The sequence below is a fragment of the Macaca fascicularis genome, chromosome 3 (genome assembly GCF_037993035.2).
Source record: "Macaca fascicularis isolate 582-1 chromosome 3, T2T-MFA8v1.1".
NCBI lineage: Eukaryota > Metazoa > Chordata > Mammalia > Primates > Cercopithecidae > Macaca > Macaca fascicularis.
Window position 1 is genome coordinate 79,094,957 of NC_088377.1, and position 17,586 is coordinate 79,112,542.

A 17,586-nucleotide genomic window follows, 5' to 3' on the forward strand; every position below is an offset into this window, starting at 1 on the left:
AGGTGGGAGGAGAGACGGGTCTTAGGAGCAGGAACCCACTAACCTCTTATCCTCTTCAGCAAGGGGAAAGGCAGGTCATAGGTGCAGAGGCTGGGTGACTGAGAGCAAGCGACTGGGAGAGATGAGAAAAGGTTTTTCTGATTGCTTATGTGTCTTCATGCAGTGAAGGCCAAAGTCACCAGGTGTGTTAGAGTTCTCCAGAGAAACAGAGCTGATGTGTATGTATGTGTGTGTATGTGTGTGTGTGTGCGTGTGCTCACGTGTGTAGGAGAGATGGATTTATTATAGATATTGGCTCCTGTAGTTATGGAGGCTGAGAAGTGCTGTCTGTAAGCCAGAGATTCAGGAAAGCTGGCGTGTGCTTCAGTCCAAGTCCAAAGCCTTAGAAAAGGTAGAAGCGGGGGCAATGGGTTAAGTCACAGTTTGAGTCCAAAGTCCCCAGAACCAGGATCTCTGATCTCCAAGGGCAGAATATGGGTGTCCCAGCTCAAGCAGAGAGAGAGATAATTTGCCCTCCCTCTGCCTTTTTGTTCATTAGGCCCCTCAGTGGAATGGATGGTGCCTACCCGCACTGACAGGCATTCTGAGGTGTGGGACACTGTAACAGACTGTACTCTCCAGACAGAACCCCTACGAGCTAGAGCCCAACAAGACAGGTAAGAAACACAGGTCAAAAGTTAGAGCGTGCCTCACCTTGGGGCGTCGCTAATTCCAACCCACTGAGTTGTCTTCCTCCATATCATCTAAGGTGCATGAACTTGGTTTTTATTTTGCCTTAAATTCATATGATTTTTTGTTGTTGTTGTTAGGCAGGGCATTGCTCTGTCACCCAGGCTGGAGTGCAGTGGTGCGATCTTGGCTCACTGCAATCTCCACCTCCCGGGTTTAAGCAATTCTCCTATCTGAGCCTCCTGAGTAGGTGGGACCAAGGGCGTCTGCCACCACACCTGGCTAATTTTTGTATTTTTAGTAGGGAGGGGGTTTCATCATGTTGGCCAGGCTGGTTTCCAACTTCTGACTTCAGGTGAATCTGCCTGCCTCAGGCTCCCACAGTGCTGGGATTGCAGGCGTAAGCCACCGCACCTGGCCTCCTATGAAAATTTTAAACATAACAAGATTCTAAAAGCACCAGGCATTCCACTTGTCCAACTAATCACTAAAGAATGCACACTCGCTGCCTGAAACTCTCCCCTTCGCACCTTGAATTTTTGTGTGCACTTTGAGTGTCATTGTCCTCATCTTACGCTGAGGATGTTGGAGCTCAAGGACACTAAGAAGCTCACCTGGATCTAATCCCAGATCTGTTTGTTCCTGGTAAATAGCATGAAAAGAATAGCGTGATAAATACTAAGCACAGCATACCTGACAAATCAAAAGGAAGTGTGAGCTTGGTACCAACTAAGAGATAAGGAATGGAACTCTCTGAGCCCACAGGAGGTGTGTAGACCACAGAGGGCTGTCCGGACTTTGATAAGAACCTTAATAAAGAGTAAACAGTAGATTTCCTTAGTAAACAGTAGATATTTTAAAAAGTAGTTTAAACTTAACGCTTGTATTTAGCTAGGGTGTCAGTCCTGTACAGGGGATCATTGTTCAGGTGAGACCAGGAATATGATGGGAGGTCAGATGGAGTGGAAGAGCATGCTTTGGTTAGAGCCAGCCTTCCTGCATGTTCTTTCATTTGGGGGTTACGTGATTTGACTTATAGTTAAAGGAACAATAACTTCTAAACTGGACATCTTTGTCTCCAGCACCCTGCTCTCCCAGCCATTGAAAACTGGTGGCTTGGTATATATTTGGCCTGCAGATACATATGGTTTAATTCATAGAGTGTCTTTGAAACAGTTTTACTTAAGTATAATTGATATATAATGAACTGCATATATTTCAAGTGTGTACATTGGTAAGTTTTTTCTTTTTTTCATTAATTTATTTATTTTTGAGACAGTATCTTGCTCTATCGCCCAGGCTGGAGTGCAGTGGCACGATCTCAGCTCACTGCAACCTCTACCTCCCGACTTCAAACAATTATCCTGTCTCAGCCTCCCAAGTAGCTGGGACTACAGGCACATGCCACCACACCTGGCTAATTTTTGTATTTTTAGCAGAGATGGGGTTTCACCACATTGGTCAGGCCGGTCTTGAACTCCTGACCTCAGGTGATCCACCCGCCTCGGCCTCCCAAAGTGCTGGGATTACAGGTGTGAACCACTGCTCCTAGCCTATGTCAGTAAGTTTTGATATACATTCACACCCATGAAACCATCACTGTAATTAAGGTCATGCCCAATCCTTTGAATTGCTCCCTCCCCACCCTTTGCTACAATCCCTCCCCAACCTGCAGTGCCCCCGGCAACCACTCATCTGCTTTCTGTCACTAGAGATAATTTGTATTTTCCAGAGTTTTATAAAATGGGATTATCCAGCATGTACTCTCCACATCTGGTTACCTTCACTCGGTAGAACTATTTGGAGGGTCTTCTATGTTGCTGCATATATAAATAGTTAATTCTTGTTTATGTATTTTTACTGAAACAGTATCTCACTCTATCACCCTTACTGGATTGCAGTGGCAAGATCACAGCTCACGGCAGCCTCTAACTCCTTGGCTCAAATGATCCTCCCACCTCAGCCCCCAAGTAGCTGGATCTACAGGGGTGCACTAGCATGCCTGGCTAATTTTTTTATTGTTTTGTGGAGACAGAGTCTCACTATATTGCCCAGGCTGGTCTTTAACTCCTGGGATCAAGTGATCCCTTCACCTCAGCCTCCCAAAGTGCTGAGATTACAGGTGTGAGCCACTGTGCCTGCTCTAATTCTTGTGTATTGATAAGTAGTAGTCCATTGTATATACATACCATAATTAGTTTTGCCTTTACCTGCTGTATGCTTGTGTTGTTTCCAGTTTTGGGCCATTACAAATAAGGCTGCTTTGAACATTGGTCTACAAGTCTGTGTATAGACATATACTTTCTTTTCTCATGGGTAGAGACCTAACAGTGGAATAGTTGGATCATATGGTAGGTACATATTGAACATATTGAAGTAACTTCCAAACTGTCCTCTGAGTAGCATCATTTTACATTCTCACAAGTAGTGAATGATAGTTGTAGTCCCTCCACATCCTCTCCAACACTTAATATGGTCAGCCTCACTATTTTTCGCTATTCTGTTTTTTTGTTTTTTTGTTTTTTTTTTTTGAGATGGAGTCTCGCTCTGTCGCCTAGGCTGGAGTGCAATGGCGCAATCTTGGCTCGCTGCAATCTCCGCCTCCCGGGTTCACGCCATTCTCCTGCCTCAGCCTCCCAAGTAGCTGGGACTACAGGCGCCCAACCACCACGCCCGGCTAATTTTTTGTATTTTTAGTAGAGACGGGGTTTCACTGTGTTAGCCAGGATGGTCTCGATCTCCTGACCTCATGATCCGCCCATCTCAGCCTCCCAAAGTGCTGGGATTACAGGCTTGAGCCACCGCGCCTGGCCTGTTTTTCGCTATTCTAACAGGTGTGTAGTAGCATTTTGTTGTCTTTAATTTACTTTACCCTAACAACTAACAAGATTTTGAACATTATTTCATTGCTTATTATCAATCAATATATTCTTTTGTTAAGTGTCTCTTCAAATCTTTTACCTGTGTTTTTACTGGGTTGCATTTCTGCTTATTAAACAGTTTTAAGATTACCTATATAATATGATTACATATATAAGATGTATTTGTGTATATTATATATATATATTCTGAATACAAGTCCTTTATCAGATATGTGAATTGCCAATATTTTCTCCCAGTCTGTGGCTTATCTTTTCATTCTCCAGGGTCTTTCAATAAGCAGAATTTTTAAAATGTTGATAAAGTACAATTTATAACTTTTTTATGGACTAGATTTTTGGTGTCATATCTAAGAAATATTTGCCTGACCCAAAGTGATAAAACTTTTCGTCTATGTTTTCTTCTAGAAACTTTATAATTTTAGGTCTATAATTTGTTTTGAATTAAATTTTATATATTGCACAAATTAGAATCAAAGCCAATCTTTTTTTTTTTTTGGAATGTTCACTTGTTCCAGCACCATTTGTTGAAAATCTATCCTTTCCCTACTGAATTGTCCATTTGTTGATCGGTTTTTTTTATATAAGTGCAGGATTACTTCTGGATTCTTTATTCTGTGACATTGATCTATATGTCTAGCTTAATGCGAATGTTACATATTTCATGCAGTGTGCTAACCAAAATTTCTTGATAATTATAGCTTTAGGGTAAGTCTAGAGATCAGATAATGTCAGCTCCAACATCCAACATTATTCTGCTGCTTCTTTCTTTTTCTTTTCTTTCTTTCTTTTTTTTTTTTTTTTTTTTTTTTTTGAGACAGAGTTTTGCTCTTGTTGCCCAGACTGGAGTGCAATGGCACAATCTTGGCTCACTGCAACCTCTGCCTCCCAGGATCAAGTGATTGTCCTGCCTCAGACTCCCAAGTAGCTAGGATCACAGTCACATGCCACCATGCCTGACTACTTTTGTATTTTTAGTAGAGATGGGGTTTTGCCACGTTGATCGGGCTGGTCTTGAACTCCCGACCTCAGGTGATCCACCCGCCTCGGCCTCCCAAAGTACTGGGATTACAGGTGTAAGCCACCGTGCCCGGCCTTCTTTTCCTTTTCTTTTTTTTTTTTTTTTTTTTTTTTTTTGAGAGGGAGCCTCACTCTTGTCGCCCAGGCTAAAGTCCAATGGTGTGATCACAGCTCACTGCAACCTCCCCCTCCCAGGTTCAAGCAATATTCCTGCCTCAACCTCCTGAGTAGCTGGGATTACAGGTGTGAGCCACCGCACCTGGCCGGATACAATTTCTACGAAAACCTAGTGAAATTCCAAAGAAACTATACATAAATTGAGGGGAAGCTGACGTGTTGGTAATATTAGTCTTCTGACCTGAACATGGTGTGTGTCTCCATTTACTTGGCTCTTGCTTCATTTCCTCTTGAGACATGTTTTGTTGCCTTCAGTGTTCAAGTTGTGTACATCTTTTGTAAGATTTACTACCTCTTAATATATCATATCTTATACTATTTTAAATAGTACTGTCTTATGAATTTCAGTTTTCTCTTGTTTGTTGCTACATTGTAGAAATAAAATTAAATTTTGATATTAATCTTGTTTGCTGCAATTTTGCTAAAACTGGCAGCTTTTCTTGTAGTTTATCAGATTTTTTTTTACATAAACAATTGTGTATACCCTGCGCACGAATAAAGGCAGTCTTATATTTTACTTTTCAATATGGATACCTTTTATGTTTTTTTACTGTCTTCTTGGAGTGGCTACAATCTCCACCATACTGTTAAGTAGAAGTTGTTACAGCAAATATCCTTGCCTAGTTCATAATACTAGGGAGAAAGTATTCATTCTTTCCACCACTGAGTATGATGTGAACTGTAGGTTTTTCATCAATGTCCTTTATGAATTTGAGTAAGTAGACTTCTATTTCTGATTTGCCGAGTGTTTGTTTGATCAGCAATGGATGCTTGAATGTTATTGCATGTTTTTTGCATTGAGATGATCGTATGGTTTTTAACATTTTATGAATATGGTGAAATGCATTGACTGCATTTTGAGTATTAAATCAACCTTTGATTTTCACTTAATTTCGTTCATAGGATAAATCTGGAGCCCTTCAGTCAATTCCAAGACTTGATCCAGTTTACAGACCCAGAACTCCTTGAATGTAGGGGAAGTCACATGCACTTGAGGAAGGATCGTAGTTCACTACTGAAAATTTATACTGTTAATGTTTTTCTCAGTACCCAAAGAGACTAGCATCACCATACAATGGGGAAAAGGAAATAGTTGGAGAATTTAGGAACTACTGGACTCTGGCTCTGAACTAACATTAATGCTGAGAGACCCAAAATGTACCCCTGTGGCTGACCTGTCAGTGTAGAGGCTTATGGAGGTCAGGTGATTAGTAGAGTTTTAGCTCAGGTCCATCTCATAGTGAACCCAGTTTTGTCCCTGGACCTGTCCTATGGTGACTTTTGCAGTTCCAGATGGAGAATTGGAACAGATGTACTTAGCAGGTGGCAAAACCCCTGCATATGTCTCCTGACCTCTGGAGTGAGGGCTATTACAGTGGGAGAGGCCAAGTGAAGCCGTTAAAACCACCTCTACCTAGGAAAATAATAAATCAAAATCATTAACACCCAGCCTGGGAAACATAGTGAGACCCCCATCTCTACAGTAAAAATAAAAATAAATTAGCTGGCCGGGCGAGGTGGCTCATGCCCATAATTCCAGCACTTTGGGGGGCCGAGGTGGGCAGATAACAAAGTCAGGAGATCAATACCATCCTGGCTAACACGGTGAAACCCCATCTCTACTAAAAATACAAAAAATTAGCTGGGCATGGTGGTGGGTGCCTGTAGTCCTAGCTACTTGGGAGGCTGAGGCAGGAGAATGGCATGGGAGGCGGAGCTTGCAGTGAGCCGAGATCACGCCACTGCACTCCAGCCTGGGTGACAGAGCAAGACTCTGTCTCAAATAATAATAATAATAACTAAATAAAAATAAATAAATAAATAAATAAATAATAAATAAATAAATTAGCCGGGCTGGGTGGTACGCAACTGTAGACCCAGCTACTCAGGAGGCTGCTTGAGCCCAGCAGATGGAGGTTGCAGTAAGCTATGACTGCACCACTGCACTCCAGCCTGGGTGACAGAGCAACACACTCTCTCTCTCTAAGAGCAATAACATGTTCCTGCAAGGATTGCAGTAATTAGTGCCACCATCAAGAGCCTGGAAGATGCAGAGGTAGTGATTCCCACTTTATCCCCATTCACCTCTCCTATTTGGCTTATACAGAAGACAGATGGGCCTTGAAGAATGACAGTGGATTAATCATAAGCTTAACCAGGTGGTTACTCCAACTGCAGCTGCTCTACCAGATGTGGCTTCACTGCTTGAGCAAATTAAGATGTCTCCTGGTACTGGTGTGGAGCTACTGATCTGACAGACTTTTCTCATTACCTGTTATTAAAGACCACCAGAAGCAGTTTGCTTACAGCTGGCAAGGCAGAAACACACCTTCCCTGTCCTAGCTCAGCTTCCAGCCCTATGTCATCATTTAGTTTGCAGGGATCTTGATAGCCTTTCCCTTCTCCAAAATATGACCTGGTTCATTACCTTAATTATGTGTCAGAGGGTGGGAAACAAATCTGATGAATATTTATTTTCCAAGGAAGCCTTATGGTTAAAAAAGAGAGAGAGAGAGAAAGAAAATTTAGGGGCCTATATGGGTCCTGTCGCATGGAACGTGCCAAGATATTTCTTCTGAAGTGAAGGATATGTTGTTGTATTTGGCCCCTCCTACAACAAAGACTTTCTTCAGGTGGGAGAGGCCAAGTGAAACCATTAAAACTGCTTCTATCTAGGAATATAATAAATCAAAAGCAGTAACATCCAGCTTGGGCAACATAACGAGTCCCCCTCTCTACAATAAAAATTAAAAAAAAAAAAAAATAGGCTAGGTGGTGTGCAGCTGTAGTCCCAGCTACTCTGGAGGCTGAGGTGGGAAAATTGCTTGAGCCTGGGAGAGGAAGGTTGGAGTGAGCCTTCTTAAGGCACAATGTCTAAAGGGACTTCTTGGATTTTGGAGGCAAGACATTCTTCATTTGGATGTGTTACTCTGATTCATTTACAGAGTGACCCGAAAAGCTGCTAGTTTTTTTTTTTTTTTTTTTTTTTTTTTTTTTTTTTGGTGAAGGGCGCCCAGAACAAGAGAAGGTGCTGCAACAAGTCCTTGCTGCTGTGCCATGTGGGCCACATGACCCAGCAGATCAGATGGTGCTTCAGGTGTCAGTGGCAGTTGGGAATGCTGGTTAGCCTTTGGCAGGCCCCCACAGGTAAACTGCAGTGCGGGTCCTTAGGATTTGGGAGCAAGGTCCTGTCATTGTCTACAGATAACTTCTCTCCTTTTGAGAGACAATTCTAGTCCTGCTGCGGGGGTGTCCTTAGAAACTGAACACTTGACCATAGACCACTATGCAACCTATGCTGCCCATTGGGTGTTATCTGATAACTGGGTGTTATCTGACCCAACAAGATATACAGTTGGTTATGCCCAACACCACTCCATTATCAAATAGAAGTGGTGTATATGTGATTGGGCCCCGAAGGCACATGTTAGTTACATGATAAAGTGGCCCAAATGCCCATGGTCCTCACTCCTGCTACACTGCATTGCCTCTCCCAGCTTGCACCTATGGCTTCACGGAGAGTTGCCTACAATCAGCTGACAGAAGAAAAGAAGACTCAAACTTGGCTTACGGATGATACTGCCCAACATGCAGGCACCACCTGGGAGTGGGTAGCTGCAGCAGTACAGCCTTCTCTTGCACATCTCAAATATTTCAGATTGTCCAGATATTGATTTTGTTATTTTTTTCTAATTTAATCCCATTGTGGCATCCCTAAAGGAGAGTGGTGTGGGAAAATCTTCCCAGTGGGAAGAGCTTCAGGCAATGCACCTCATTGTTCACTTTGCTTGGAAGAAGAAATGGGCAGATGTGCAATTATAGCCAATTCATGGGCTGTGGCCAATAGTTTTGCTGGATAGTTAAGGACTTGGAAGAAAAATGATTGAAAAATTGATGACAAATAACTTTGGGAAAGAAGTATGTGGTAGGCTTCTCTGCATGAGAAAAAAGAGAATATCTTTGTACCCAATGCGAATGCTCACCAAAGGGTAACCTCAGCCAAAGATGATTTTAATAATCAAGTGGATAGGATGAACTGTTCTGTGGATACCAGTCAGCTGCTTTCCCAGCCTCTCCTGTAATAAACAAAGTGGCCATGGGAGTTATGCATAGGCTCCACAACATGGACTCCCACTCACCAAGATGACCTGGCCCTGGTCACTGCAGAGGGCCCAGTCTCCCAGCAGCAGACTAACACTGAGCCCCCAATATGGCACCACCCCCAAGATAATCAACGGTACTTCTACTCACGTGAGTAGGCTCCATCCAATCCACTGAGGGACTGGATAGAACAAAAACAAGTCCTTGGCACGGTGGCCAAGGTGGGCAGATCACCCGAGATCAGGAGTTGGAGACCAGCCTGACCAACATGGAGAAACCTCATTGCTACTAAAAGTACAAAAATTAGCTGGGCATGGTGGGGGGCGGTGCGCCTGTAATCCCAGCTACTCAGGAGGCTGAGGCAGGAGAATCGCTTGAACCTGGGAGGCAGAGGTTGCAGTGAGCCAACATCTGGCCATCGCATTCCAGCCTGAGAGACAAGAGCAAGACTCCGTCAAAAAAAAAAAAAAAAAAAAAACAAGTGGAAGGGTGAATTCCTCTCTCTGTTTAAGCTAGGAAATCTATCTTCTCCTGTCCTTGGACATTGACGTTCCTGGTTCTCAGGCCTTCGGGCTTGAACTAGAACTACACTACAGCTTTCCTGGGCTTCCAGCTTACAGACCAGCAGACTGTGGGACTTCTCAGCCTCCACAATACTGTGAACCAATCCCTCCTTACAAATCTCTTTCCATGTATCTATACACATCTTATTGATTCTGTTTCACTGGGGGACCTTCACTAATAGAGACATTTTACACTAATGTTCACAAAGGTGATTGATTGTAGAGTTTTGTTGTTTTCTTTCAATTCCCCTTGTAATATCTTTTTCTGCTTTTTGTATAAGGATAATGCCAACCTCAATAATAATTAGTTACAAACTGTTTCCTTCTCTTCAGCTTTTCAGAGGAGTTTCTGTAGAATCAATATTATATTTTTCTTTAAAGGTTTTGTTGAATTTATCAGTTAAATCATTCGGTCCTGGAATTTTTGTTGTTGTTGTTGGAAGGTGTTTTGTTTTGTTTGAGAGGGAATCTCACTCTGTCTCCCAGGCTGGAATGCAGTGGCACAATCTTGGCTCACTGCAACCTCCATCTCCCGGGTTCAAGCAATTCTCCTGCCTCAGCCTCCTGAGTAACTGGGATTATAAGCACGCACCACCATGTGCGGCTACTTTTTGTATTTTTAGTAGAGGTGGGGTTTCACCATGTTGGTAAGGCTGGTCTTGAACTCCTGACCTTGCAATCTGCCCGCATCTGCCTCCCAAAGTGTTGGGATTACAGGCATCAGCCACCTTGCCTGGCCCATTGGAAGGTTTTTAGCTTCAAACTGAATGTTTTCAATAGATATCGTGTGTTTTTTCTTCCTAAGTGTGCCTTGGCAATGTGTCTTTTATGAAATTCATCTACTTTATCTAAATTATCAATTTTATTGGCATGAAGTTATTGATGTTTATCTTTATCTCTTAATATCTGTGGAATCTGTAGTGATGGATCACTTTCATTCCTAATATTAGTAATCTGTGTCTTTTCTTTTTTTTTCACCTGAGTAGTCTGCCTAGAGGTTTGCCAATTTTGTTGATATTCTCAAAGAAATAATGTTTGAGGTCATTGAGTTTTTTTCTGAAGTTTTCTCCATTTTCTATTTTATTTATTTCTGCTCTGATCTTTATTACCCTATGCTTAGGTTGGGATTAATTTGCCTTTCTTTTTTTTTCTAGTTTCTTATGGTGGAAACTGAAGTCACTGGTTTAAGACTTTACTTCTTTTCTAATACAGGTCTTTAGTGCTATGTGTTTCCCTCAAATATTGCCTTAACAGCATCCCACAGAATGCATACAGTGTGTTTTCATTCTCATTCAATCCAAAATAGTTTCTCATTTCCCTTTTGACTTCCTATTTGATCCCTGTGTCACAGGCATTGGAACCAGAGTGACTCCATCTTGAGTGAGGGCTAGGAAAATGAGGCTGGGACTCGCAGGGCTGCATTCCCAGAAAGCTAGGTATTCCTAGCCTCTAGATGTTTATGGTTAAGGGAACAGAATGATAATGTTTACCAAACATTATCATTTAGGACACTACCAGACTTGGGAGTGTCCTAATATCCTAATATCTTCAGAACAAAGACATTCCTAATTTTGCTTTAAAGATAATAATATCAGGCCGGGGCGCAGTGGCTCATGCCTGTAATCCTAGCACTTTGGGAGCCTGAGGTGGGCAGATCACGAGGTCAGGTGATCGAGACCATCCCCGCTAACACAGTGAAACCCTGTCTCTACGGAAAATACAAAAAATTAGCTGGGTGTGGTGGCACGTGCTTATAGTCCCAGCTACTTGGGAGGCTGAGGCAGGAGAATCGCTTGAACCCAGGAGGCGGAGGTTGCAGTGAGCCGAGATCACGCCACTGCACTCCAGTCTGGGCAACAGAGCAAGACTCCATCTCAAAAAAAAAAAAAAAAAAAAGATAGTAATATCAATTCTTGCAAAATTAATCCTTTATCACAAACCCTTGAAGCAGAGCACATCTGCCTATAATATATATATTTTCTGTTTGTTTGTTCATTTGTTTGTTTGGGGCGAGTCTCCCTCTTTCACCCAAGCTGGAGTGCAACGGTGCGATCTTGGCTCACTACAACCTCTGCCTCCTGGGTTCAAGTGATTCTCCTGCTCAGCCTCCCAAGTAGCTGGGTTTATAAGCACATGCCACCACACCCGGCTAATTTTTGTATTTTTAGTAGAGATGGGGTTTCACCATGTTGGCCAGGCTGGTCTCGAACTCCCAACCTCAAGTGATCCGCCTGTCTCATCCTCCCAAAGTGCTGGGATTACAGGGGTGAGCCACCGTGCCCGGCTTCCTTTTTTATCCTATATATACGAGCATTGTACCTATAGTGGAAACGTTCCTTCTCTTACTCCTACTCTGTCTATGGAGTAGCTGTACTTTTACCACTTTACTTTCTTAAAACTTGCTTTTACTTTGCACTGCGGACTCACCCTAAATTCTTTCTTGCATGAAATCCAAGAACCCTCTCTTGGGGTCTGGATTGGAACACTTGGGTTTTTTTAGATGTGTGATATTTTGTTTCCAAATATTTGGGATTTTCCAGATATTGATTTTGCATTGATATGTAATTTAATTCCATTGTGGCCAGAGTGATACTTTTATGACTTTAATTTGTTTATGTTTTTTGAGACTTCTCTTATGGCCCATAATTTTTTTTATCATGATAAATATTTTATGTGCACTTGAAAAGAACACATATTCTTCTATTCTTGGGATAGAGTGCTTTTTGACTTATGTTTAGAAGAAAATAAACTCTTAATCAGGAAATGTTAGTCTTCAGCATGCTCCTCTTCTAGAGGATAAAAAGTGGCAGCCTCTGTGCTTATTCGCCCTGCAGATATATTTGGTTTTGTTCACACGGAGCATTAACACATTTAAATAATTTCAACAGGTAAAAATTGGAGTGGCTTTCCTGCTAAAATCCTGTCTCCTAAGACCCACATAAATCCTAGCACTTAATGACCAGGCCAGCTGAAATCTTTGTCTGGGCTATCCATTTTCCCAAAAACAGGAGGATAAAAGAAAAGCTAAATTTATAAAGGGTCAAAAATGTTATACACGTATGTTTAAACTTGACTTTTTCAAGCAGTGGGAGCCACTGAAGAATCCTAAGGCATGTGAGGATAGTGATGCTGACTGGTAACAAAAGGTCAGACTTGTGTTTAGTAGGCCTGTCATAGGCGTGTGAACCAGAAAGACTCCATCTTGAATAGGGCTGGGTAAAATAAGGCTAAGACCTGCTGGGCTGCATTTCCAGAAGGTTAAGGCATTCTTAGTCACTGGATGAGATGGGAGGTCGCCCGAGATACAGGTCATAAAGACCTTGCTAATGAAACAGATTGCAGTAAAGAAGCCAGCTAAAACCCACCAAAACCAAGATGGCGATGAGAGTGACCTCTGGTCATCCTCACTGCTACACTCCCACCAGCACCATGACAATTTACAAATGCCATGGCAACATCAGGAAGTTACCTTATATGGTCTAAAAAGCGGCTGCATGAATAATTCACCCCTTGTTTAGCATACCATCAAGAAATAACCCTAAAAATTGGCAACCAGCAGCCTTCGGGGCTGCCCTGCCTATGGAGTAGCCATTCTTTTATTCCTTTACTTTCTTGATAAATTTGCTTTCACTTTACGGACTCACCCTGAATTCTTGCTTGCACGAGATCCAAGAAATCTTCCCTGGGGTCTGGTTCAGGACCCCTTTCCAGTAACAGGCCCATCCTGAGGCAGACTGATTGGTGGTACAAGAGGCAGCGAGGCTGCCACCATCCTCCAGATAAGAAATGATGAGTGCCTGAAGTATTGGTCTAAATGTCGTGAAACTGCTGGATCACTTTTTGGCCTGGCTTAGGGGATGCGAGAGATCGTTTTGTTCTACGGCCATAAGCTCATTGCTCCAGTTGCCTCTTCGGTATTAGGCAGGTCAGGCAGGTTAAACTAGGTGGCTTCGAATGGCCTCGGGGTTTTTTTCCTCGGGTCTCAAAGCATCATCCTTCTGTTTCTTCTCACCAACTAGAGCTGCTAAGTGATGTCCAGAATGGATCCCTCACTGGTTGGGAATTCTGAATTTTTAGATTATATATTCTCTTTTCTATATGTAGTAACTAACCATAGTGAAATATCCCAGTATACTTCTTCAGCATATTTGCATGCAGTTTGGGATGATAAATAATTGAACAGACTCATTTTTGTGTGTATTAGTTGCTGTTCTGAGCTAAGCCATCTTATAGTCAGCATAGGCCAGGGCAGCGGGGGTTGGGGGCGGGTGTGCTGGACACACTTTGTTTCATCCCTAGCTAGCTGTATAGTAACGCTTACTGCCTATAGTGTGGAGACGCCACATCTCCACCTGGGTGGTGAGCTTCCGTTCCTCCTGGTTCTAGAACTCAGAACATGGCCTAGTGAGCTTTCCCCGTAATCTCTTCAAACTCTATACAGCGATTATATTTTGTAGAAGGGTAATCCACGTCTCACTGCCCTCTCAAGTCAACTCCTCAAGCTCTTGTGCAACACATACACACACACACACACACATTTACTGGTGTGACTAAAGTAGACAGATTTATCCTTTATATGTAGAAATAAACATTATTTAGTCACCTCCCATACTAATAGGCCAGTGCCGAACCTTTGTGTCACTTTGCTCTTTTTATCAGTGACCTTGACCAATATCCACTCAAACCACTCCTCCTACTCCAACTACTTGCTGTGATGGGAGCAACACACACACACACACACACACACACACACACACACACACCCCCACATATCCACCCATACACACACAGTCCCTTGGCAGTAAAGTAACTAGGATGACCCAGAAGACCCATCCCCCAACTGACACGTGTAGAAGCCATGAGTTTCACCTTTTTTTTTTAAACATCTGCTGATTTACATTTGCTAAGATAGTTATGGATTAGCTAGCCACATAACGTGAAAATAATGACATAGAAGGAAAGGGGAGAATAAGGCAAACTTATTCCTTTTCCATCCAGTCCTTCCTTCCCCGCCTGTTGGTAGAATGTGTTTGTGTCAAGAACTGAAATAAAAACAGTTGAGTACAGGCCAGGTGCGGTGGCTCACGCCTGTAATCCTAGCACTTTGGGAGGCCGAGGCAGGTGGATCACTTGAGGTCAGGTGTTAGAGGCCAGCCTGGCCAACATGGTGAAAACCCCATCTCTACTAAAAATACCAAAATCAGCTGAGTGTGGTGGCATGCACCTGTAGTCCCAGATACTCCAGAGGCTGAGGCAGGAGAATCACTTGAACCCGGAGGCAGCGGTTACAGTGGGCCGAGATGGAGCCACTGCACTCTAGCCTGGGCAATGGAGCAAGACTGCATCTCAAACACACACACACACAGACACACACACACGCACACACAGTTGAGTACAGATAGAGTAAGTCAGTAAGTTCTCACCATTACCTCCTCTTCTTTTTAGTTTCTGGAGCTGGCAGCCTGGCTTCCCTCTCATCGCTAACCCTGCAGCTGCGCAGGCCCTGATCATCAGCCTTGAGGCCCTGGCACTGCATTGCTCCCCTCATACCAGGTTAAGTCCTGCTGCCACCCTTATACTTAAGCAATGGAGAGAGGTCACTGCCCCTCTGGTGTGGCTGAGCCTCTGTCTGCAAGCAGGTTTGCTATTTTCTTTTCTTTAGAGAGGGGGCCGGCTGCACTTGGGTTCGGGCAGAGGCACAGAGCCACTAAGAATTGGATTCACCTCATTCCTCTCAGAATCACTTAAGTACTTTTGTTAGTTATGCAAATGTCGGACAAGCAGGTGGCCTTGGCCCCAGAGGGGTGACCATAGCAAGACTGGCTTTGCTTTGCACAGCTTCAATCCATTGCCTCGCTTGGTGGGAGCAGAGCTGGGGGTAGAATGAAAGGTAGACTTGGACTCCTCCGCTTTAGAATCCAAGAATCTACCCAGTACCCTAACTATGTCCCCTGATGCCCTGGGGTCTGGTATATGCCCTGAGAAGGGGCTCTGAAGGTTACTAGAAAGAGTTATTACCTGGGACGTGTAAAGGCAAGCACCCTCCCCAGGCATCGTCCAGAGAAGCCCTGTGGCCAGCTGGAATCAGCCTGCCTCTGGGGGCCCGGCACACATGGGCTCTGGAGCACCCCGACTTGTTCACAGTTGGCAGCAGTCAGTCACAGCACTGATGCGCGCAGCTCTCTCTGAGATTGGTGCCGAGTGAGATCTGACCTCCTACCTCATTTAGTCCGTGGGATTCTTGGATCATTAAACAGCGGTGGAGTCCTCAAAATGGAGAGAGTTGACTTCTGCCAAAAGGCATGTGATGCTCAAGTGATTAATTTGAAAAACGAAAGTAATACCTACAGAGGAGTAAACATTCCAGAGGTGCCTGCATTTGAGAGCTCTGTTCCCTGCGGTGAATGTTTAATCTGGAGTGTGGGAAGGAGCTATTCCTCCAAAGTTTTAGCATTCCTCCTTACTTTGCTATGTCCTCCCTAACACTCATTCCCACCTTTGCTGTTGTTTCAATGAGTAAAACAAAAGAGGTCGGGCGCGGTGGCTCCCGCCTCTAATCCCAGCACTTTGGGAGGTCGAGGCAGGAGGATCACCTCAGGTCAGGAGTTTGAGACCAGCCTGACCAACATGGCGAAACCCCATCTCTACTAAAAATATAAAAAATTAGCCAGGTGTGGTGGTGGGTGCCTGTAATCCAAGCTACTCAGGAGACAGGTGGGAGAATGGCTTGAACCCAGGAGGCGGAGGTTGCAGTGAGCTGAGATCAGGCCACTGCACTCCAGCCTGGGGGACAGAGTGAGACTCTGTTTCCAAAAAAAAAAAAAAAAAAAGAAAAAGAAAAAGAAAAAGAAAAGAAAAGAAAAAAGAAAATCATATAATCATATTGGAAAATGGAATACAGTAGCCCTACAGCATTCACAGATCTGATATTTCGTTCTGCATTTTTATTTAAAAAATAGCCCAGAAGGCCGCAGCAAGAAGGCAGGTGTAACTCCACTGAGCACAGGTGATATGCACACCAGGGGAAGCTTTTGGCCGGAGAGGACACACCATCACCTCCAGCAGCCCCATCTCCACTCTGCTAAGGTGTTTCTTCTGACTCTACAGTAAACAGGAGACAGTTGCTTTTTGGAGTAAAAACAATTGTGTTAGTGTCTGTTGTTTGTGGGTAATTTGCCAATTCAAGGGACAGTGAACTTTTGTTGTGAATGTTGTCATGCAAGGTTGCAGAAGCCTCTCTCCTGAAATATTCATTCTAGAGAAATTGAGAAGCCTGTACCCAAATTTCCATCGTCGTGAATCTGCAGATTCTTGAAGGTCTCAGAAAATATTTCTGGAGAATATGTTTGTTACATAACTGAGGTTTCCTAGGCTACAGTAGCCTGTAAGTAAAAATAACGTCCAACTAGAGTGGTGAGTGAGAATGCTTCTGCCTCTATCCCATTACCTTAAGGAACTCCAAGTCACTGATGGCTCTGGGACTCCCCTAAGGAAGTTCTTCCTGGACTGCACAAATTAGTGCTTCCTTCACACCTGGTGGCATCCCTAGGTCCCTTTTCTTCAGCTCTCTGTCCCTCGCGGCTGCCGGCGATACTACAATACTATGTCTGGCTGCTGGTGCTGACAGTTGCCCCTATGACTAAGGCCTTCCTTTACAACTTTAAAACCCATCGTAAATGAACTCCTCCCTGAGGCCTCAACTAGGAAAAGCCCAGGGTGATGTGGCTCGGTGCTGCTCCTTCTTGGACCTGCCGGAACCACTAGAGTTTCTGAAGGCCTGGAGGAGGTCACAACCTGCTCGAGGCAGTGTGAGGCCACGAATCCCCCACCCATGATAATGAGAGACCTGTAGATCCTTGAGCTTCTCCTACGCATCCACCCTCAACGCCCAGGATGAGCTTCTTCTAGGAGGCGCCACACTCTTCATGAGGTGTGAATCCTGGCAGCCTACATTCTCCGTCCATCCAACATGCCTGGACAAGCCTGATGCAGAAAGTAACACAGGATTGGTGTCAGCTGGGAGCCCTCCTAAATGCTAAATATTTGGGAAGCCAGGAATAGAGAACCTATTCCTTTTATTTCTTCTCTTTGATAAATGTAGCCCATAAACTCACTAAAAAGATCAAATTATAATTCTGGGAAGGAGGCCATGGATTGGCACCAAAGCCACCATATCC

General features: G+C 43.7%; 1 long non-coding RNA gene across 3 annotated transcripts in view; it reads right to left on the bottom strand.

Moving 5' to 3' along the window:
• Positions 1-15,127, bottom strand: part of LOC135970145 (uncharacterized) — a 34,445-nt gene extending 19,318 nt beyond the window's left edge. For all 3 annotated transcript variants that reach the window (XR_012433194.1, XR_012433195.1, XR_010585654.1), the window contains exon 1: positions 14,833-15,127. This is a non-coding gene — a long non-coding RNA (uncharacterized lncRNA). The remainder of the gene's footprint in view (positions 1-14,832) is intronic.
• Positions 15,128-17,586: the final 2,459 nt, after the last annotated feature.